The 23,995-nt window shown below is 42.6% G+C and overlaps 1 protein-coding gene and 1 long non-coding RNA gene across 4 annotated transcripts in view; one reads left to right on the top strand and one right to left on the bottom strand.

Moving 5' to 3' along the window:
• Positions 1-23,995, bottom strand: part of LOC6623466 (CUGBP Elav-like family member 4) — a 322,828-nt gene that overhangs the window by 281,321 nt on the left and 17,512 nt on the right. The window lies entirely within an intron of this gene.
• On the top strand, positions 2,620-3,958 carry LOC116650525 (uncharacterized). Its single transcript, XR_004303513.2, has 2 exons — positions 2,620-2,705; positions 2,768-3,958. It is a non-coding gene; the product is annotated as an uncharacterized lncRNA (long non-coding RNA).

Genomic DNA, 23,995 nt, shown 5'->3' with positions numbered 1-23,995 from the left:
ACTATAAATTTTATTACAATTATTTTAAATATAAGGCAAATAAAAAAATTACGGTCAATCAAGAGCCGAAATCGGTCAATCAATGCCTCCGATTGTCTGTCTAAAAAAGTCATAATGACTTTTATCAGACCCTTTGGTCAGTTCCTCAGACCCTTGTCTGAGTGAAGTGCAATCGTTAAAATATAATCTTTAAATCGGCATGCTAAAGCAAAACTCGACTTATTTTATATTATTTTTTTAATTTATTTTTTATGAGTGAGCAAACAAGCACAAGCTTAACCACCTCAGCGCTGAAAGTGCTTTTGGCTGGGGAAAATTCGATTCCCAGACGCATTTTAGTTTAGCGCCAGTTATTGGATTTTTTTTGTTGGCTAACGCCGCATAACTAAATAAAAGCCGTTCACTTGAAAACAGAAACAAACCCACCAAAATAGCTGGCTACACAACTAACCGCTGTAACTCAAATGCAACAGCAATATATAAAAAGTAAAAAAAAAAAAAAAAACAAAAAACAAACAACACACACAATTGAATTTGAAATACGAGCGTGCCGCGCCCGATATGCTCAAAACAAAACTGGGCAGCATTTGCTGCAGCCTTGTTTTGAGTTTTGTTTTTTTCATTTGCGGGCAATCTATTGCCAAAGCAAATTAAAATTCAAATACGTTGGCATGTTAGTTATAAAAAAAAAAACAAAAACAACAGCAACAAATATATATATAAAGCCAAAAATACAGGCAGTGAGAAATTAAATGAAATAAATTTTCAGTTGCGATTTTTAATCAAAAACAAAAGGGCAAAAAATTTGGTTCTACCGACTGGGAGCTCAAACAGAAGATTACTCATACGCACTGTGAACGGGCACACCCACAGCATGCAACTGCTGCTGCTGCTGCTGCTGCTGCTGCTGCTGCTACTGCTGCAACTGCTGCTGCAATGCAAAACTGTCCGGCATGTTTGATGTAAAAATCCCTCAACTGAAATAGATTTACGTCACTGGCAGCCGGGCCAACTACGTTTGTTAGCCATTTTTCGTTTCCGAGTTCTAGATCTGCTCTGTCCCCCCTCGACTCCCTCTCATGCTCTCCCCTTTTCTATGACTCTTTCGGGCTTGGCAATTTATTTGCAAATATTTTTCAGCATCAAAAATATGTGTGTGCCTCTGTGCCATGCCGCGCCCACACTCTGCGTTGCGACTGCTGCAATTGTGCAGCAGTTGTTAGTTTTTATTTCTTTTCTAGTTTTATTTTTGCCTGGGCTTAAACTCGGATTTTAGCCTGATGCCAAATTATATTACGCATACGCCGTATTGTAGGAATTTTCATAAAATTTAAAATCAGTCTCTCAACAACAAGAGAAACAACAGCAACACCAAAACAAACAATACAGACAATTGCAGACGGCCTGTCTGTTCAGGGTTTTGGGGCAACTGTTGTCATACTCTGCTCTGCTCTGGTCTCTGCTGTCCTGCCACTCAATTGCGGCACCATTGACTAATCTCGCTTTTGATTTTCCAAAACCATTAGCACATAGACGCACACGCACTCACTCGCACACACATAGGAGCGGGCGAACGAGCGGCTTTGGACATTGCAAAATATGACAATAGCGGCGACACCTGCACAGGAAGGACACTCGTCCAGCTGGACACTAATTCACAGCACACAGAGACACGCAGTTGGGGCAAAGCAAATTCAGTTCCACATTCCCAATGGTGCCTTGCCTGATGAGTTGTCACATGTCGTCGGTCTCATCTTCCATCTCCCATCTGCCATATCTTCCGTCTCTCCATTCCTCATCTGTGGCACAGCCGCTGAGCTCTGTGCCTAAGTGCCTGGCTACTAAGCTGTCCATCCATCTGTCTCTCTGCCAAATGCAGTTGCCTGCCTAAAAACTATTGAGTCGAAATTATGCAAAGTTTGGCTGCAAATATTTTTTAATTAAAAGCATTTGCACAAGCATCGCTCATGCTCGAGCCAACTGGCCGCATGGCTTGTTAAATGTCAAAAACACGCCTCACTGATTTTCCCAAATGGGGGACGGACGGGGCGCGGTCAGCGGAGAGTGGACTTGGCAAAAAGAGTTGGCATCTACTAAATTCATCTGGCAAAAATTCGATTGTGTTCTGTTTTTTTTTTTCCTCATCTATTTTCTATCTGTTCGCTGAGCATAGTTTCGAGCAGAGCATGAAGAATAGTAAAAACATGCCGCATTCGCATTCATTCATTTTCATTTACTGGCATGTCGAGCATACGCCACGTTGTTTGCCAATGACAAGGCTATGTAACTGTCAGGCTATAAACGAGAGATTTCCAAGGAATATGCAGTCGCATATTTAATTCAGTTTGATGCCAAAAGCCAATGAAAATATGACAATGCACAGTGGTATTTAAATTAAATGCTTGCGGCTAACACATGTACAAAACGAAAGTTTGCGTTGTTAAAAAATGTTTCTAGGGAAGATAAAACAATTAATTGATGGCGATATTAGGTCAACTTGTTGAAATACAGTCATTAAAATGTGGCGAGAAAGAAACAACTTGTTGAAAAAATAAATAAAAATTATTGTGTTACAAATTCTAAAGAACGATCCTTTTCACATACACAAAATTTGACCTTCAAATGTCATTTTCTATTTGTGAAATATTTCATATATTCTCTCTTAAGCAAAAAGTTATATAATTCAACCAAATTATCACACACTTGTAAGCTGCCTGTTAGACATTATTTTTTTTCATATCCTCTAATAAATTATCCTAATTGTCAGCTCTTTATAATATTTCTTCCCATTGTGCAAATCAAGAGCTCTGTGAATAATAAATTATGCACTTCCCAACAAGAGGAGAGAAAAAAATGGAATATCATAAAACCATAGGCGTGGCCAGGCAAACAAAACACACTACTGAGAACAAAAGCCAAAATATTGCCCAGCTAAGCAAATCCTTATAGAACAGCAACGACTAGGACATATAAAAACCAACAAAAGTCTGGCCTAAAGCGACAAGACGTAGCACAATACGACAACAGGGCACACAATATAGAGTGTTGACTGTTGACTGGGCCATGCCCTGCCTCAGGGCACACTCGGCACAGCAACGTTGGGTAGGCCCAACAACAACAACAACAACGGCAATAGCAACAGCAACATGAGCAGCAACAACTTGTCCATTTATAGCGCTTCATTTTAAACAACAAACACTCGGCAAACACTTGCCATGGCACTGGCACGCATCACTTGGCTTGATTTTTAATTGTGCTGCTGCGCATTTCAATTGAAATATGAAAAAGGCGTGAGACTTCAGACCCCAACGGGACGAACCAGAGGAAAAATGAGCAGCAGCAGCAGCAGCAGCAGCAGCAGTGTCGGTAGAGACTGAGGGGGCTTGGCAACCTTCCGCCTGCCTGCCAGGGCCCTGGCTGGGGGCCTTGTTCAACAGCTTGTCTGACTGTATGCCAGACAGTCGTCAGTCGTCCGACTCAGTGTAGGCCTTTTGAAGCATAAAGATAACTTAAGTTGTCCCCACTGGAGCTGAGAGAGAGAGAGAGAGAGAGCGAGAGCAAAGTTCAGTTGCAAGCCGACAACTCGAGTGACAGCAGCGGCGGCGACGGCGGCTGCAAACAAATGACACTGAAGTTCACCTTTTTATGCCAAGTGGACTGAGAGCCTGGGACGGAACGCAGCCGAGCGGGTCGTCAGGCGGCCCGGCGAGCTGTCCTGGGATCCGGCGCTTACATAATAAAGTAACTCAAGTACGCTAAGCAGTGAAAGCTTTTGTAACGGGTTGTCACTGGGCTGGCCGGGCTCAGAGGGCTGCTCTTTTGCCTGTGCGTTAGGCTAAACATTAAAGAAATTATAAATATGTCGACAGAGCTAGCTGGTCACGTATACGATCTGTGTGTGAGTTGGTTTGCTTAGCAGACAATTAAAAATTCCGTTTGTGGTATTTAAAGCATTGCACATGAGCGAATTACAACGTTGTTGGCCTTGCTATGTGGGCAGGTCCAAAGGAAATGGGAATGCAAAGCGTATTGCGGCATTGTGTGGCAGACTGAGAGATATTACAACAAATGAAATCATAGAAAATGGGCAATAAAAGGTCATGTAAGAGCCAGTAATTTGACTCATGAAAATTAGTTCCCCATCAGTTGCTCGAAATTAACATATTTTGATTGTTAATTAAAAGGCAATTAATTGTCATAGTAATTATAAGCTTATCATATCGTTTGAATAAAAATAATTGAAATAAATAAAATGCTTCATATTCAAACATCCTAGTAGTCTCTTCTTTAATATGTTTAATTCAACGTGAACCAGACTAAACTAGAAATTATCGTAAATATTTTTCAGCTTTCGATTTGTTTGTGCTAAACAAAAATGCTCAAAATTCCGCAAAGAACAAAACAATTGCCGTCTCTGACGCCGCGCAGCACCAAAATTGAACGGCCGATACCAAGAAAGAAGCTTAACCCTTTGAGACCCCTATACATTATGCCACAAAAACCAACACGATCCGAGGAAATTGCCAAGATGACAGCCGAGCTTAATGAACGTTTGATAACGCTACAAACACGTGTAGCTGAATGGAAAGCCTTGAGAGAGTTGGATTAGATTATGAATCAGACATAAAGCTATTCTATTTTGTTTTTTTCTTTTTCAATCACACAGCCGGAAATGCACACCAAATTAATCATACGAAAATTGCACAAGCATAAATTAATTTTGATTTAACTTTATACACATATTTGTATTATAAAAAAGGAAGATAAAAAGCTTGGAAAATATATTATATACCTTTTACATAAAACTTTGGCTAATCAATCGGTGACATGTGCATATTTGAAACAAAACAAAAAATGTAAGCGCATGTGCTTTTAAATCAGCTTAAATCACTTTAAATCGGTGAAATCATTTATCCAGTTGATTAAATTGCCAGCCCCACATTTCGCAGGCTCCTGCATTGTTGGCTCTGATGTTTTATGTATTGGTCGTTGTGCAGCATGGTGTGTGAGGCTGTGCACTTAATTGCATGTTTTAGGCCAAAAACGCATAATTGATTTAAATGGCAGACGCACACACACACACACATGCACACACACACACACACGCATACGCAGAGCAACAAAAACAGGCTGAAATGCGGCTATCAGAACAATTCCCAGCGCTGGAAATCCGTTCGCTGATCGCAAAGATAATGAATGGCATAATGAAAACCAGCCTCAAACTGTTTATTAGCAATGCAATTCCGGCGACCACATGGCGTATGTGTAATATGCCAAGCATAAACAAATAGAGCCCAGCAGTCCATAATTATGCACGCCCATTTTTGGGGAGGGTGGCATTGATTGAACGCCAAATCACTTAACCCAATTCAAAGCCATTGGCAACAACTTGGCAACAGCCAGAGCCCCTTCCCCTGTGCGCTTTGTATGTTTTTTATTTTCTTTGCGCTTCTATTGCCGCAATCGAAGCTGACAAATGGTCGATTGGCAGCTTAATGGCAGCCACGCTTTCCGCTTTGGCAGCAGCAGCTAAAGCAGCCAAGGCAGACCAAGACCAAAAACGAAGATTTGATGCTGGCTAAGAAGAAACATGCTAAATAGCAAAATGCCTCAGTGAGCCAGCTGCAGCAGCAGCAGCAGCAGCAGCTGCTACCGCGTTTTGTATGCTATATAAATTTTAATTTCCTCTTTGGCTGGCTGCTGGCCAAAGCCAAAGCTAAAGCCAAAGCCAAGCCGAAAGTAAGTAAAGCAACTCGAACCCAAAACTCAGACTTCAGCTCCGATTGCAATGCGAAACCCCAAAGTGATAGCTGCAGCTTCACAATTTTGGGGGCTTGGGCAACAATTGTTGCTGATTTAACACAAAATGCAGCCAATCTGCTGCTTGAGCCCAACTGGGCAAATGATGCTGCCGCTTTGGATATTTGTCAATGTCCATGGCAAACAATTTTGGCACAGCTTCTCGCACTGCATTTGACTCTGAGTGTGTCTGTGTGTGCGCATTGCTTTATAGGTTTATTAGTAAAGTCTGCTTGGCAATGCCTTTAGCAATGTTTCGGCTCATAATTTATTCCGAGAATAACTTGCCGTATACTAAATACTTGACTGCGCTAAGTGCCTGGGCAGCAGTTGTTCTCTATTTATTACAAGTATAATCTACTCAAATGTCTCCTATTAATAGCGAACACATATGTATAGCAGTATGTATCTTGCGAGACAAAGAGATCACCTTTAACCAGCTCTCTTCTTTTTTCATTCCTTGATGCTTTGTCTCATGCGATCTCAATCCCACTTACTTTCATTCTGATTAACTTTATGACAAGAAAACAGAAAAAGGTCGAGTAAATAGTAAAAAATACACAGCTAGATAAAGAGCGAACGGGTGCAAAACACAGTACATTAAAGGGCCCTTCTATGCGAATTTCATGCCCTACAGACTAGTGAGTGAGCAAATGTTTGAATTTTGTTGAAATAAATATTATTTTTCAAAACTCGCAACAAGTTTGCGTGCTGCTAATTTACTGGCAAATGCTTAACATTTGAAGAACTTTTAGTGTATGGCTTGTAAATTACGTTTTTTTTTTCTTCGAACACTTTGTGCTCATATGTTTATCGGCTTTATTCTATCTCTTGCAGTCGCTTTTGCTGGCTGGTATGCTGGCTTGGCTTGTAGCTGACCGCACATAAAACAAACTTTGCGGTTACTTAATGAAGCTGAAAAATTGCCTTGGTTTTCTATTTTATTTGCACTTGCTCTCGCTTGCAGCTCCTGCTCACACTATTTACGGTATCACTTGCTATTGCTATTGCATTTTTTCTTGCTGCTCTTCGTAATTTTCCTTCTTTCTTTATTTTTTCTTCTTTAACAGCCACAGACACATTTTAAACGCTTTGCGGTGGCTGGTGGATGGGTGGCCCTCATCTAGCAGAAAGAGCGTCAGCTCTGCCATTTGCCTTCTACTATTTATGCTGAGTGACTGTCTGAGCTATATGCTGGGCTCTGGGCTGGGCTGCCATTAAACAGACTGTCAGGGCAGGCAGAGGCCATAACTTGCCTACTCGTATTCGACTCTCGACTCTCTGCTGTATACACAACTTGAGCAAGAGTTTGCTCCACTAGACTCCACAACCTGAGGGAACTTTCGAGCCACTTTTACAGCCTCTCGCGCAGTCATAACCACAGTTTGTGTGGCAGGCATTTTCAGGCACTCAACTTTAGAGTTTATCATACCAATTTTTATTTGAATTTTTTTGCAACATTTCATTTTTAACTGCTGAACTTTTATATGATATTTCCCTAGAATCAAGTTTTGAACGGTCTCTGACTGCTTATTAAGTGGCCGAACTTGATGTTGATGACACCCGTGCGTGCCATCATAGCCAGTACTCAACATTTTCAATATGCAAAACAAAAAATTAATTAAATACGCTTTCACTGCGATCGACTCAACTTGGAAAAAGGGAGAACGAGTGCTAGTAAGAGTGAGAGAGCTCGACTCCATAAATAATTGGCGCTGATTTGTAAATGTCAGCGGCCAGTCGACGCCTCGAACTGGACAACAACTGCGGCAACTGGAACTGAAATCCAAACTGTCCGCCATGTTTGCCACTTCATTCATCTATCTTAAGTGCTTAAATATATATGCATATATATGAACATACATATATACAGATGTATATACACAGGCTGTGTGCCCTGTGCTGCCCTGTGTTTGCCCTGGCTGTCCTGCTGGCGCCATGCAAAGTGCATGTGTATTGTATGCTTTGCTAATTGGCCAAGTAAGCGTGCCCTTGGCACCCCACATACCCCTACCAGGAAGCCTGTCCTTGATTGATTTGTATGGCTTAAGCTGAACGCGCGTGAAACGCACGATAAACGGTGTAAAATTAATTAGTCACTGCCATGTACGGACATATACGAGGTGGTATTCGTATCCTAGTAGTATACTAGTTTCTCACATTTGCCTGCAAATTTGTAAGACTTAATGCGGCGGCGTCTCTGTGTGTCGCCTGTCTGACTGCCGACTGCCTGCTCGCCGGTCCCATTCCCTGCTCTGTGCTATCATTTGTGCTTTGTTTATAAATAAATAAATGAGCGCGCTTACGTAGCCACCCCAATTTGGCCATGGCCAATCAATTGCAGTCAGTGCAAATGGCCTAGCCATTTGTAGTTGCCATTGTGCCAGTCGACTGGGTTTCGACTGGATTTGCACTGCTTTAAGGTCCTTTAAATTGAAGTTTTTTTTTTTTTTTTCATCTTCGACTATTGTCGCCTGTTAGCAATTGTCAATTGATTCGGTTTAATGCGAAACTCAAAAGTTTTGTCCATTTTGTGTTTGCTGCTGGCCAAATAAACACAAAGTTGGTCAAAATTATTGACACGCTGGCAAACAACTCCAGTTGCGAGTTGCTGCCGAATTTCATGTGGGGCAAGCACAAGTGCTATATGTTGCAACCACAACGACACGATAAACATTTTATTTTTCTCAACTACCACACATATTGGCACTTGCCACTCGGCAAATGCGGTGCCCCATTCTGCTCCCACACTTTGGCTTGTGGTCAGCAGATGGGGCAGAAAATTCAGTGACAAGTCGCAATCGTTCGATCGTTTCATTTGCTGGCTATCTAAAAAATAAAACATTTCCTTGGCACCATAAAGTTTATTGTTGTTTATAGTGCAGAGTAGCATGGAGAAGACAAAGTTTTATCTGCTGAATTGAAGTGCATTTTGCTTTATGCCAGAAATTAAAAGCAAATACTATTTAAGAACTTTTACGATGCGGTAAAAAGAGTTGGATTGCGCATGTACGCAAATAAGCGAGTAGTTTAAAAAGCGTCTAATATACCCCATGCTATGCTTTGTGTAGGGTATAAATAATTAAATATTTACATGAGAAATTTTATTTTCGCACACGCACACACTCTTGAAGTTCGCCGGGCTTCATTTAATAACTCTTAAATGTTTGAAACGCCTACGAAAGCCGCAGGCCTCTTGCCGCCAATTCGTGACATTCATTCTGTGTGTGGAGCACGACGCCTGGGCGGACTCCTGCATGCAATAAATCAATCAATATCCTGCCTAAATATATGGTCGACTACCGACCCGTCGACCCGTCTGCCAAACTGTCTGCCAGTGCGACGATGCCGTCGCCAACGTCGACTTTAAGCCCGAAAATGTCTAACGTCTAGCTTGTGTAAGCCTCGCCTGCCTTTACGTTTCTTAGCTGGCAATTTTTTCCACTTATTTTTCCAATTTTGCTTGTTTTTTTTTTTTTTTTTTTTGAATTTTCTTTTTTGTTTGAGACATTGATAAACATGTGTCCCTATGAACTTTGCAGTTTTCTTTTGTTTACCGCAATGTTTGCGGCTTTTTATTTGTGGACAGCGGTTAGATTTTCCCCTTGCCTTTGCCTTGTTTTGTGTGCTCGTTGGCTTACAATCTCACTTGCAAGTGCTCAGACAGGATATTATTGTGTGACTCTTTGTCTGTCTGCCTGTCGAGCTGCTTGCATAGTGCGTTTTAAATCAAATGTCAATTGTAATGAACTCGAGCCTGGACGCCTGTCGAACAAATAACAACAAAATGCAATCTCCTCTTATCGATAAACTTTCTTATCTTATCTATGGAACATGCCGAAGATTCCGAGAAAATAAAATAAAAAAGGTTTCATAGTTGCGTTTGCTGTGCATGCAAAGCAAGAATACCATTAATTATGGCCACAAAAGATCTGTCCAACCAGTATTGGCCCTTAAAGCAACTTGAATAAGCTAACAAAGAAGAAGTCTGTCGTTTTTTTGTTTTTTTTTTTTTTTTATTTTTTATATTTTGTTTATTAAGAAATCTGGTATCCTGTTACTCTATGTTAGCAACTTTTATCAGAGTGACATAATTACTTAGCTTAGCGATGATTGTGGTTTTACAATTAGTTATACAATTAGGTTAACAGATTACAGAAACATATTTTGGTGTAATTAACGAAGCTTGTCACCTATACATAACGATCGATTAGGTCGGTTGGGTAGGTCCTCTTCAGTCGCCTTCTTCTTCGCCTCCTTAGCAGGCTCCTCGCCAGGATGTTTGGATGGTTGTGGAGCTTTGTTGAGTAGCTCGCTGCTTGCCTGTTGACTATGTCGCCCACCATTGGAACCTTGAGGTCCTTGGCGATGTCGCGTGTGCGAATATACCATTCGGCTCCAGTTATTTTGCGCAGGGTTTTGGCCTGAATGATGCGAATTTTGTTCAGGTGTGTTTTTGCAGCTATACCGTAAACTTGAAGCCCGTAACGCCACACTGGGGCAAGGATTACCTTGTAGATTAGGACCTTGTTTCGGAGCGAGAGTTTGTTTTTGGAGTTGAGGAGCCAGCTCATTCGCCTTATCTTAGATTTGATGTTGCTCGTTACTGCAGAGACGTGCTTACTAAATGTAAGTCGTCTGTCGAGAGTGACACCTAGGTACTTGTGTTGACGATATTGCTCTAGAAGCTCACCATGAAGAAAAAGTCCGGGGCATGAGTCCTTGCGTAGAGTGTGGGTAACCGTGGCGCACTTTCCAGGGTTCACTGCGATGTTCCATCTACAAGCCCAGTTTTCAAATCGCTTGAGGTATTCCTGCAAGAGGTCAGTTGCCACGTACACACATTTGTTTTTTGCAAGGATTGCCGTGTCGTCAGCAAACGTGGCCACCAGAAGGTCCTGCCGATCATTCCGTCTGCTTGCATTTGCTGTGGGCATGTCATGTGTAAACAGGCTATATAGCGTGGGACCCAAGACGCTGCCTTGTGGAACGCCCGCTTTTATGCGTTTGGTTTGAGAGGCTACTCCATCCTGCACCACTTGAAAGGTTCTCTCAGTTAGGAAGCTCGCAATGGTGCTAAATAGCTGCGGATTCAATTTGTCCTTTATCTTAGAGAGGAGTCCTGCGTGCCACACCCGGTCGAAGGCTTCTTGGATGTCAAGGTATGCTGCCACCACATACTCTTTCCTGTGAAAGCCGTCCAAAATATAATTTGTGACCCGATGTAGTTGCTCAGGGGTACCGTGTTTGAGTCGAAACCCAAACTGGAACTTCGGGATCAAGCGTTTTATTTCCGGGGTATCCAGGACCCTTCTGAGGATGCACCTTTCCAGAATCTTACCAAAGGCAGGCAGGAGGCTGATGGGGCGATAGGATCCCAGTTGATTAGGGGGCTTTCCGCTCTTGTGCAACATGATTATATGTGCCTTCTTCCAAGCCACTGGAAAGTAACCTAGCCGAAGAGCTGCATTAAAAATGGCGACGAGAAAAAGCACCGCCTTGTATGGCAGTAGCTTGATTGTCTGGTTGTCCAACCGATCTTCCCCAGGGGCTTTGCTGCTTTTTAATCTCTTCATCTCCTGCTCTACTTCTTGGAAGGTGATTGGCGATACAGGGAGTGACATTTGGAGTGGCGCCTCCAGGATTTGCGCGACTCGCTGTATCCTTGCATGCGATGCGGTCTCAAACGGCTTGAAGCGCTCCTCCAAGTTGCAGGCAAAGGCTTCGGCTCTGTCCATTGGTGATCTGGCCCAGGTGTCATCGGGAAGTCGAACGGGGAACTTTGGCGCAGCTTGCCGCTTGTATCGACTGCTAAGTTTCCACAGCGCGAATTTGGAGCTCTCGTCTGCCGTTGCTTCCTCCAGCATGGTGTCTGTGGCATTTCTTTTCGAGATAATCAGCTCCTTCCTGACCCTGTTAGCAATACGACGATAGATCCTGTCAATCGTGGGGTCCTGGGTACGGACATACTCCCTCCTCAGTCGCTTTTTTAGGGCGAGAAGACCTTCCAATATGGGGGAAAACGTCCTTGGCCGCTGGCTTGTAGGGGCTGAGTAGATATGTGCGGGCGCAGCGTTGGCGGCTGCGGCATGTACTTGGTCCAACAGGGTTTGTACTGCAGCGTCGACGTCCTCAACTGACAGAATCTGCGTGTTTAGGTTGATCAAGCTATTTAGTTCGGCCTTAAATCGTTGGATGTTCGACCCAGGGAGGACAAGCCTGCGCTTTTTTGGGATCCTTTGTGCAGCCGTGTTGATCGTTGTGAGGAGTGGCAGATGGTCGGAAGATAGATCATACTCTTCGCGAACCGATAGTACGCTGTTGGGGATGCCCTTGAATATAAAAAAGTCGATACAGGAAGGCGTACTTTGCCGGTTGTACGGAAAGTGGGTAGGTCTACCGGTGGCCAGTACCTGGGCTGAGCAGGGAGTGAGCGCCTCATGGAGCGCAGTGCCTCTGCTGTCAGCTCTGTAGTTTCCCCACAGTCTGTGCTTAGCGTTGAAGTCGCCTCCAACGATGAATTTGGGGCCAAGCTGGCCAAACAGGGAATCAAATTCCGCTCGGTTCCAGGGGATGTTTGGTGGTAGGTATGCTGCCGCAACGAGGATTTCGCCCAAGGGAGTCTCCACCATGATAGCAGCCAGCTGTGTGTCGCTGGAGGTCACTGTGTGTAGATGGTAGTGTGCTAAATCCTGCTTTGCCAGCACTACAGCACCACCTCTGGCTCGTCCTGTAGGGTGATCCGCACGGTAGCAGACGTACCCCTCCATTGTTAGGTACAAGTTTGTGTGCAGATGTGTTTCTGAGATGAGCATGATGTCTACATCATGCTTTTTCAGAAAAAGCTTGAGCTCGTTAGCATTTTGGAGGATGCCACGAGCGTTCCACGATCCGAGACGTAACTGGGTAGCCATTATTTGCGGCTTTTTGGGAATCTAAGCTGCGGGGAACCTTGCGCATCCTTTAGCTCTTTAATGCTAACCAGAATGGTTGCAACTGCGGCATTCAGTGCTGCAATGGACTGCTGGAGGTTTTGAAGGATGCCTCCAAGGGAAGCGTCTTGCTCCTGAGGCCCTTGCAGTGGTTGTTGGAGCTGCATTGGATTGACGGTGGGCTGAAGAGTGCGCGCTGGGGGTTGGCGGACTTGTACATGATGGCCTGGCCGTAGCGCATCAGCATACGACAGGCCCTGTTGCACAATTCGGGAAGGTACGAACTGCTGAGTGGTTCTTCGTGTATTTTGAGGATGGCTATATCGTGTAGGAGGGGAGACATTGATGGCCGGCTGCCTGGCATTTAGTCTCACCTGATAGCTTTTGCATCCTTTATAGGAAGCAGCATGGTTTCCCTCGCAGTTGGAGCATCGCAGGTCTGCCACTGTTTTGGCCTGGCACTGCTCGGAGTTTGTCCAATGGGACTGACCGCACCTACCACACTTGGGCTGTTTGAGACAGTAGTTTTTGGTGTGGTCGAACTCGAAGCAGCGGAAACACTGCCTTATACTATTGTTCTTCCTCGGAAGCTCAATAGTGACCCGTTGGCGGCCAACCTTGTTGAGCCGCAGCGCTTCCCTGTTGTTAAGAGACTGCTTGAGATCGACAAACCAGAAGTTGCGACTTGGAAAGTCGTTGGTGGAGTCTGCATCACTTGTTGGCTGTCTGGCGCCCGGGTTGTAAAGGTTCGTCACAATATGGCCGTGCGATGTAAAGGCAGCTTCAATCTGGCTTCTGGGAGTGGAAGCGGCCAGATTTTTAACCACAACGCGGTATGGTCTGTCTTCCTTTAGGCAGAAGTGGGTAAATTGCACTCTCACTTCAGTGAGCTTGCGGACAATTGCTCTGTGGGTGTCGGCATCTTTGGCGTAAATTCTTAGATAGCCAGAGGGAGAGACCTTGAATTCATAGGCGTCTGCGCCCACTGCCTGATCTATGGTTCGCTCCATTGCGACAATATCGCTGACTCCAGGGACTGTTATCGGCCTGGGTTTGGAGATCTTTTTCGCTGATTGTTGTTGGTCTGTGACTGGAGGCGCTTCGTCGGCAGTGTCCATCTCGCCGTCATCGATTACAGAGGCGTCTTCCTGAGGCTCAAGGGAGGCATATCTGTTGCTAATTGCCGAAGCGGTACTGGGAGTTGCGGGCTTAGCTCCAGCGCGGCTGGTGTTGCGGTTATTTAGTTGCTTCCCTTTTTTTACGCCTTCGGATAATAATGTAGTCCCACGCCGTTTTTTTGCGGAAACCGTTTGCCAATCTACCAGTGGCTCTTCGAAGGCTGGCGTAGCACCTGCGTTCTTTATGGGAGGCAGAGGGGGGTTTGTGACACAAGAACCAGCTGCCTGGGTGCCATAAGGGGTGGACTGCAAGGTCGGATTGGCGGCTTTGGGGCGGGTCCCGATGGGCTCTAAAGCGGCGCGGCTTGTGCCTGTTGAGGCAGATGTCCTGCAGCCGCTGCTGGATGACGCTGTGGTTGTGGTGGTTGTTGCTGTCGTTGTGCTGACAGTGCCGTGCTGTTGCGGTTGCCAAGTCGAGCATTGCTGGGTACCGGCTGACAGCGAGGTGGAGGCGCCGTTCCGGTTTGCACTACTGGCGAGCACGTTGTTGTAATATTGGTAAAAATCTTCCAGTGGCCTGCTTCCGTCGAGGCGATCGACATTAGCGGCTATATTTGTAGGGGATATAATTGAGCTGTTCGGCAGCGGGTAGATTGGCGAATGAATTTCTTCGTTGTTTTGGGGTCGGTTGTTTGTAGCCATTGTTCTTTACTTTGTTATAATTTTTTCCCCACAGGGAGAAAAAAGAATAAAAAATAAAAACAAAACAAGTTTTTTACACTTAATTACAAAAATAACCCGTATTTTTGTAACAAGTGATTGATCACAAATTGTGACTTTAGTGTCAGCACTGTCACTGCAGTGACTGTTTTGCCAGCACTATCAGTGCAGCTGCAAGCTGAAAGCTCTCTCGCGAAAGCTTTGCTGCACTCGCGCACACACACACGCACTTGAGTTGCGATCAGCTGAGCGCAGCTTAAGTTTTGCAAGAACTTGTTCTCACGCACTGCACGCGGTAATTTTTTTGTTAAAATATTGTTAATTTGTATAACACTCCGGCTGCCAGAGGCAGCAGTTGCGTATAGTTTACCCACTATAAGCGGGATTTGTATGGATTGCCCTGGGGCGGGCTTTATACAGTGTCACTGTCACTTTCTTGGTTTATGCCTGCTGCCAGCGGTGCACTAACGCGCACACACACACGAGACTGCAATTTTCACGTCCGATCTCCAGAGAAACACAAACGTAAGAGTGTCGTTTTTTTGGGACTAACAAAAAAATGCCATCTTTGGTGAATTTTGTTCGTGTAAATGTGTGTCTCAGCAATTCAATCTACCCAGCGAACTTCGTATTTTTTTATATTATGCATTACGTATTTTAACATTGCTACTCACCCATCATATGCAAAATAAGGTTTGAAGTTATGACAAAACCAATTTGACACTTACCTGTAAAAGAGAAAAGAAAATGCATTATATTAGTATGAGAGCAGGAAATGATATCTATAAAATCAAATTTAAGCAACAGTTGTAATTCCGCATAGCTTTCGCAATTACACAAGAGTTTATTGAATTTTGTCCAATAAACCCTTAAAGCTTTTTGCCCAGCGCCTGTTTTTCGGCCCGAATCGTACCTAATTCCCACATCATCAACAATTGACAACACATGAGCCGCATTTTTGGCATACAAACGAGGTAGCAAAAGGCAGTAACCCTGCCGCACACAAATGGCAAATATGCATAACGGCCTAAACCAAAACTATGCCTGCCTTTTGCCCACAACGGTGCACTATCTTCTTGAAGCATCGGGCGGGCAGCACAGGGTGAAAACAAAAACCAGCAAAACCGATAACAAAACAATATAAAAATACAAAGAATTTCTGGCACAAGGCCAAGTAGCAGCCCAAGGCAGCCAGGCCCAAAGTACGAGTGTGAATATCGAGAAACAGGAGGCAGGCATAAAATATTCCGAGCCCGGGCCCGAGCCCAGCTGAGTCTGAGGCTGAGCAGCAAGAAAGGGCCAAACAATAAAAACAAAAACCCAAGAATTACTAAGTATTTTGTATTGTTTTCAATTGTTTGTTGGCAGTCAAGCATAAATATGATATTGATGAGTATGAAGATGCTGGCACAGCCAGCCCAAACGAGACTCTGGCCAGGCATGCACATTTGTGTGAGTGTGGGCCACATTGACTCATCTTAAGGTATTCATGAATTTAAGGCAATTGCTTTAAAGACGACTTGCAAAAGAGTAAAAAATGAGGAAAATGCAAAAAAGAAAAAATTCAATCAAGTTCGCTGTTAAACCAAATGCAAGCAGCAAATGCAGCCAAGCAAAACGTGTAGCAACACTTCTAATAGCCCACACAAGCAGCTGCATCGGAAATAGGAGATGTGTCACTAAGTGGGGAAATGGAGGCAGATGCAATGATTCGTCGTCGTCGAGGTTTGATTTATTGCCCAACTACATACAGTCACACACACACACACACACACAGAGACAGAGCCCGCGACTCTGCGGCTCTTTGGGTTAGCTCCACTTGACACTCGCCGCTTTGTGGCGCCCCAATCAGCGTAAGTTGATTGAACTCTGCATAATTTAGAGCAGGCAGCTACCCTTATGTGCAGAACGGACACGCAGACAAGGATGACGGCTTGGTTTTAGTGCAGCCAGAGGCTCTGGCTGTTGACTGCCGTCATTAACAAAATTGTGCAAACTTGCGCCCTAAAAGAGAATCTCAAGTAAGATATTGTGCAAATATGCATTGAACTCTGCGGTTCAAATCCCTGTATATTAAGGATAATTCAAAGAGGGTAAGTAGCCCAGAACGGGTATATCTGATCCGGCGTGCCGCGTGAGTCTTTCGGCGAGAATAAGTAGCCCAATTCAAGGTGTTCCTTAAAGTATGGAACTACTTCAGAGACCATTAAGAATAATTATTGAAAAGAATGGTAATTTAAAATAGAACGCAACACATTTGCATGTTCGTTGAATATAGTAAATAACTCTAAGACTGAAATCGCAAAATGAAGTGGAGCAAATAGCGTTTAAAAAATATATTTGATATACTCTATCTTCTACATTGTACACTTTCTCAAAACTAACTCAAATACATTAAATACTTTGAAACTCCCATTAAGATATCAGTTTAGGTCACATTTCGCCAACAGGTGCTCAAATCCTTTCTACTCAATAACTTCATGAGACACTGTGAAAGAAAATCTTGAAATAATTCTCTCCGCTCTGTCTGAGGTAATCCCGAGATCACTCTTTGTTTCGCGTTCTTCGCCAAGTTTTCCACTAAAATTCTGAGCTCTGCTCGGTTTGCTATTAAAAAGTTCCAAATACCGACGACAATAACTTTTGACGCCGACATCGTTGGCCCCGATGCGACGCAATGCCGTCGCAATCGATCATTGGGGGTTAATAAAACGCAGGCAAAGGCTTTTCGGACTACGCGCGGCAAAAACCAACTTCAGCTCCTAGTCAAAGTCAACTTACCGCAGGTGAATGCGTGTGAAAAAAAATCAACTACAATAACAACAACAACCTCAAATCGTTTCAGTTTTTACTGCCATAAAAAGGAGCCCTGGTATTTATGGCGCTGCAACAAAAATAATGTTGCATAGTGTGCGAAGAGCCGGTGATTTATGCGAGAGCGAAGAGGGTTCAAAGTTTTAAATGCCAGCGCTGCAAACGCATATGAACAACTAGGGAGTATGGCTCCACTTGTTGTTGTTGCTTTTGTTGTTGTTGTTATCGAGGCTACAAAGTTGGCAGCAATTGACCACGCCCAGAGCCGCCCCCATGACTCAGCCAACTGGGCTAAGCAAACTTAAATAAAAAGTTGATTAAATATGCACGCACGCACGCGCCCCCAGTTTTGTCAAATGCAATTTCCCACACACACACACACACACACACACACACACACACACACACACACACACATCTTTGGCACACACACGCTAGTGAAAATGGCAAACCCGGTTTATAATTAAAATCCATTCACGCGTATGCTGACATTTTTGCCGGTGTGAATATTTGCAATTGCAAAGTTTAATAAAAATCAATGCCAAAAATAGCTAGAAAAGAGAAAGTATAATATCTATTTCGGCTTGCGGCAGATTAAATAATATTCTTTAAGAAGCCAGATTACGCGCCTATATCTGGAAATATCTTCCAAGCCTTTCTGTTTTTCCAGAAAAGTCTGCTGAGCATAAAATATAGCGTTAGGCGCATAGAAGTTCAGTTAATAACAAGTTTTTTTATTTGACTATTTTTGTACAATGAAGCTAACATTTAGTTCAGGGCAATCAGGCCAATACTAATGATAATAATTTTCCAAAAAATATTAATGCTTTTCGATTCTACCCGGAAATGTTCTAGAAGTTTGTAAAAATGCCTCACATATTTATGTTAGATATGTAAAAAGTGCAGCAATTGGTTTAAAACGCTTGTATTCAGAAATTGAATTAAAATGTTTGTTTTATCCATAAGCAACATTTTAATGTTCCCAGAAATTTGTCAAACAGACTATAGAGTACGCCAAACAATGTGTGTGTGTATGTTTTCCCTTCAATTGTCCACTTGAAATGCAAGTGCAAGTGCTAAGGCAGCAACAGCAGCGCAAATCCTGTTCACGCATCCTTGCAGCTGCCGCTCCTGCTGCTGTGCAGGACTTGTAAATTGCATTTGCAGCCAATTTACACAAAATTAAATTGAATTTACGCTACGCTTGCACAAAATATCAATGAATGTCATGTAACAACGCTGCGAGCGACACACTCAAAAAATAGTAGCAAAAAAAAAGCGAGAAGCAGACAGGACCAGAGTAGGGTAAGGGCAAGCAAGTCCTGCGCGGCAAAAAGGGGATGTGGGTACGCCCACAAAAAGTCAAACTGCATTTTATCAAAATTCAAATGGTATTTTCTCTGGCCGTCGCCAGAGCGTCGTCTGCTTGTTTAGCATGCGTGATAAGCAGCTAGCAAAAAGCAGTTGCAACAACGGAGGCAGCAACAGGAGCAGCTGCGTCAGTGGCAGGACATACATGAAGGACATGCAACTTGGCTGTGTAGTTTGTTGCATAGCTAAACAACTTAGCGAGTGGCGAGGGGCGGACGAACAGGGGACAAATGTGAACGTGAACGTGAACGTGAACTGGTGTGTGGGCGTGTGTGTGTGGGCTAGTCTTGTGGCATGAACAGGCAAACAAACTAAGCAGCCGCGTGTTGCTGCGTTGTGTTGTTGCACGCATTGCTGCAACGCTCCGAGGAGCGGACAAGGCGACGCCTTGACTGACGAACTTGCAACTGGCGCTACGGACAAACTTGCGCAGCAAATCACACGAGTTTTCCATACATATGTATATGTACGTGCAGCAAATGAATCAAAACTTCAAGCAGCAAGTTGCAACCCCCACAACCAATGAACAAGTGTTGAAATGTGGGTGTGGCACTAGCTACTGGCCATGTTGTTAAATTGTTAAAGGCAAGACCTCCTGTTGTTTCATTGTATAACTTCCCAGTACGCCTGACTATACATTTAACGGGACAGAAATAAGCAGGTGTTGAAGTTATTAACTGTTTAGAATTTTCAGACGTGAGCATATTTAACTCAAGAACCCTTTTACTAAAAGATCTTATGATTCGTTTGAAGATTAAATGCATTCTTTGCATATTTAAGCCATGCCTTAGAAATATGCCCTTTAAGTTGAGTGTTGAAGAAATAGATTATAAAAGATATTTCTATATAACTTTGCCATAGCTTAGATAAACTTTCCTCTTTAGAGTGTATCAGATGGATTCCTCTCTGCAAGTATTCCTCAAATCTAGATTCTCTTGATAGCTGCAAGTTAAATTTACATTTTTAAGCTACCAATTTTGGGAAGAGATTAACCAAACCCAAGTACAATAACTTAGCTCGAAACATAAACCGAGCCAGGAACAATTTTACAAAAGATTTACGTATTTATAGGAATAAAGGTAGATTATACATTACGATAATCTTGCTGAGCATTTTACAAGTCAGTTAAAACATATAAACATGTCCATCTGTGGAAATGCTCTATATATATATAGTTATATATTTATATATATATCAATGCACATTTTCATATTGACATAAATATTAATATTAAATGTTGTTAATGCCACGCCTGCTCCCAATTGGTTCTTTGTGCATTGAGAATATCATGCGTTTAATTATTTTTGTCGCAATATGATTTAAAAATTTTTATTGTCATAATTGTTAATTTTTTGTCATAAAGAGCAATTAATTTTTGGGATCCAACTTTAGCCCATGCTCTATGCTGCATTTTTGTTGTAGCGAATGTTATTGTTGCTGTTGCCATTGTTGTTGTTGTTGTTATTTACGTTGTCTGCGGTTTTAATCTGGAATCGCTTAAAATATGCAATTAATTGCAATTGTCGCTGCCACTTGCCCAGCACAGCAGTTGTCGTAGGCGACGTTTGTTTACCTTTCATATTTTTTGCATATGAATATAATTAAATTGTTTAATTTTATAACAACAACCACCCAGCCAGCAACAGAGAATGCCATGAAACACTCGCAACGCAGACAGGCGTTAAGCAAAATATTTTTGCATGGTCATTAAAAAAAAACATACACGCATGCGACAGGCAGACAGCAAAGTATAAATATTGTCAACTTGCAGTTTGCACGAGTTGGCAGAGCTGTGAATTCGTATTGCTTAAATGGCCAGAAGAGTGTAGCCTAGAATAGTTTAGACTTTCGGAGGAACGACTAAGTAAGCTACTTTAAGAGCTTTAACAGCAAAACTTTGAATAGGTTTTCAAGCGAACAGACTGCACACCTTGTTTCGCATTAAATTTAATTAATATCAGTAGGAAACCTGAACAGAATAATGTTTACTTATTACTTATTTCTTTTAGTATTTCTTTATCTGAAAATGTTACATTTGAAGGCTTTTGCTTATGCTTAAAATAGTTTCAATCTATCCACATTCATAAGCCGAAGTTTGCAGGCATGTTTAAATAAATGAAAATTGATCGCAGGTTTTAGATAACTAGCTTAAAAATTTGATAAATATTAAATATGAGGACATTAATCGTTTAACTTCTATAAAATTCAATTGGTAAAAGAAGAAAGAAAATAATTAAATGCCGTCTGCCCGAGTAAAACGTGCTTTAAGCTGAACTGATTTTATTCAATCAATACAAATAAGACTTCCAAAGCTGTCGATAGTAATAAATGTGTTTAAATTAATAAAAAAAATGGCTCTATCACGATAGGAAGAATATAGTAATTATTACTTTTTTTAACCATTTGTCGCAAACAATCTGGAGCTCGAACAAAGGCAACGCCAATGACCAAAGCATGTTTCCCCTAAATAAGTCATTTACGGCAGAGAATTTGTAGCCTCTGCCTCACCCCAAACTGTAGCGAAACTGAAAGCAACTGCTACACATTTGAGCATTTGAACTTGTTGCCCTGTGGCTGACGTCACGTAAACCAATTGAAGCATAATTAAGCTTATTACCAAAAGCAGTTAATGTGCGCTTTCACAAAACTGGACTTGATTTGCGGCTGGGTTGAGGGGCAGAGTTCAGCATTAAGGTCAAAACGCCAAGCAACAACAACAGCAAGAAAAAAACAGAAAAGTTGGCACGTGGCATACATGGAAGGAAGTAAAGATGTACTCCCTCTGACCAGCCAGGGGCCTGCAGGCGACACTCTCGTTTTGGTATGCGCACGGAATTCCCAATTAATTTTAATTTCAAGTCAACACCTTGCCGACGATTGCAGCAGCAGCCAGCAATGGCAGCGAGTGTAATTATCCTTGCATTCCGTTTTGTGGTCTGCTGGATTTTTGCTTTTCCGCTCTCTCAGCCTTCGCTGTCTACATGCAGCTCTTTACCGCACACTCTCTCTTTCTCAATAAAGCGAAAGTATGCGACGGCTTAAAGCTTTAAGCGAACTGCACCGCACGGCTGGACATGGGGCATTTACCTGTGCACACACGTGTGTGCAGCGACTACAAATCACGAGAACGTGGCAGGCCTGGACAGCGTCTTGTTTGGCATTTACGTGATGCACATTTAAACGCGCCCGTCCAACTTGCAACATGAATTATGCTTCCAGTTGAGAACTTTGGCTAAATTGGCAAGCCAAACTGCAAGGCAACGGTTACGTGCATTCCGCGAGCCTAAAAGTATGCAAAGGCAATGGCAACGGCATTGGCAACGGTAAAGGCGGTAAGGCAAAGCCAACTCCTACAGTGGGTGCAGAGAGCACGTGCTGAAAAAAATTGATTGATGATTGAAGGCAATACAAAAAGCAACGTGTGCCGCACGCCATGCCACAGCAGTCGCCAAATATACCTATCCCATTCGCTCTGTCTATCTCTCTCAATTTATACACTGCAAGAAAAAGGAAGCAGTAAATCAGCAGACGACATACCTTATACCCTGAACCAGAAAATTTTTATAAATTTCTTGAGCTAATAACATAAATTTGAAGAAATTTCAAATGTCCTTATCCTAATTTTAGGTATTATAACAGCTTAAACTCGTAATATTTAGTCTAAAATCAGGTCTTCAAGTCAACTTTTTTTTATGGGTTCCTGCTTTGAATTTTTCTGAGTGTTTTTTTATTTCCACACCTGTCTCTTTCTCTCTCCGGAGCACCTGCCCACGTCAAACGTTGGGCAAACGGAAAATGGCAATTCAAAAACTCGGCAAAAGGCACAATTTCACATATGTGCCGAACCTTATGCCTATGCCTCTGCCGTTGCCTCTGTCATAGCCTTTCCCTTGGCCCCTCTCCAGATTTCCGGGCACAAATATTCATGTGCAAAATGCCGTCCTCATCGAGGCGGCTTCTCTCTCAACTGCCACCGAATTTGCATAAATTTGGCATTTGAAAAGCTATTCAGCCTGATGGAAATGATGACGACGACGTCGACGATGATGAAGAGCTAAACTCAACTTAACTGAGCTGAGCTGAGCTGAACTGAGCCGCCTTCCCTCTCCTGACACACCGCACAATATACAGCCAGTGTGTGTCTACGCCTTTCGTGCCTCGGGCGTTTTGTATGAAGCCATTAAATGTTTTCACCATAAAAATGCCAACTGGCCCACCAGCAAGTGGGCGGCCATCAGTGAAATATATGCGTTAAACATAAAAGTGAATTATAATCGACAGTCGGGACAAGATGATACCAGTCCACAGCTGCATTGGACCAAGAGCATTTGAGAGTATGGGGCAGTGTCTTATAAGCAAGATAGATGTGGGCTAAAACGCTTGCTGTACATATGTAGATACAAAATTAGGCTAATTTTAATTAAAAATTTTAAAGCACATGCGTTATAAGAAAAATTCCTTAAATTCAATTAATAAAGTCCTGTACTCATTAGAGTAAGAAAATACCATTATTAGTTTAGCTTGATGTATCAGTTAAATGTTAGAGCTGCAGACATGGGTCGAGCATTATACAGACGTAAGTATGTTTCAAAAAAATGTTAGATGTATTTTTGAGAATTTTGTTTTGTATGGATGGGAATTTCGGTTTATATATAATATAATCCAAATTTTAAGCATAAAATATGCCACGAGCTAGGCCGAGTAGTACCCGCCATATTTATGCATGTTTGTGTTTATGCATGTTTATATGTGTGTATGCATGTACGTATGTATGTTTGTGTGTGTATGTATGCAGGTATATATGTATGCATGTATATGTTTATAATGTAAATGTTTGCATGTATATGCACATGTGTGAATGCACATGTATGTATGCATATTTGTATTTTTGTGTATACCAACCGATCGGTTTTAAACCAATTTTCAACACTTTGTTCTAATTTAGTAATGTTACACCAAGAATTTCTTAACAGACAGACAGACGTGGCTTAAACGACGCGGTGTTCAATTAAAATAATAAGTAAGTAAAAATAATAAGTATATTATCAATTTTCAGCATTGCAATGAAAAAATGTTTTCTTTTTGTGGTTTTGCGCTAAGTTGGCCAAAAATAACACTGCATGATTATTATTTAAATTGGGTGCTCATTTTGGGTCAACACACATCTCACCCGCATATACACATACATACGCACGCTAGCATACACACACACTCACACACCCCACACACACACGATCTTAT

Source organism: Drosophila virilis, chromosome 3 (genome assembly GCF_030788295.1).
Source record: "Drosophila virilis strain 15010-1051.87 chromosome 3, Dvir_AGI_RSII-ME, whole genome shotgun sequence".
NCBI lineage: Eukaryota > Metazoa > Arthropoda > Insecta > Diptera > Drosophilidae > Drosophila > Drosophila virilis.
The sequence above is the reverse complement of the archived record's forward strand: the minus strand, read 5'-3'. Positions and strand labels throughout refer to the sequence as shown.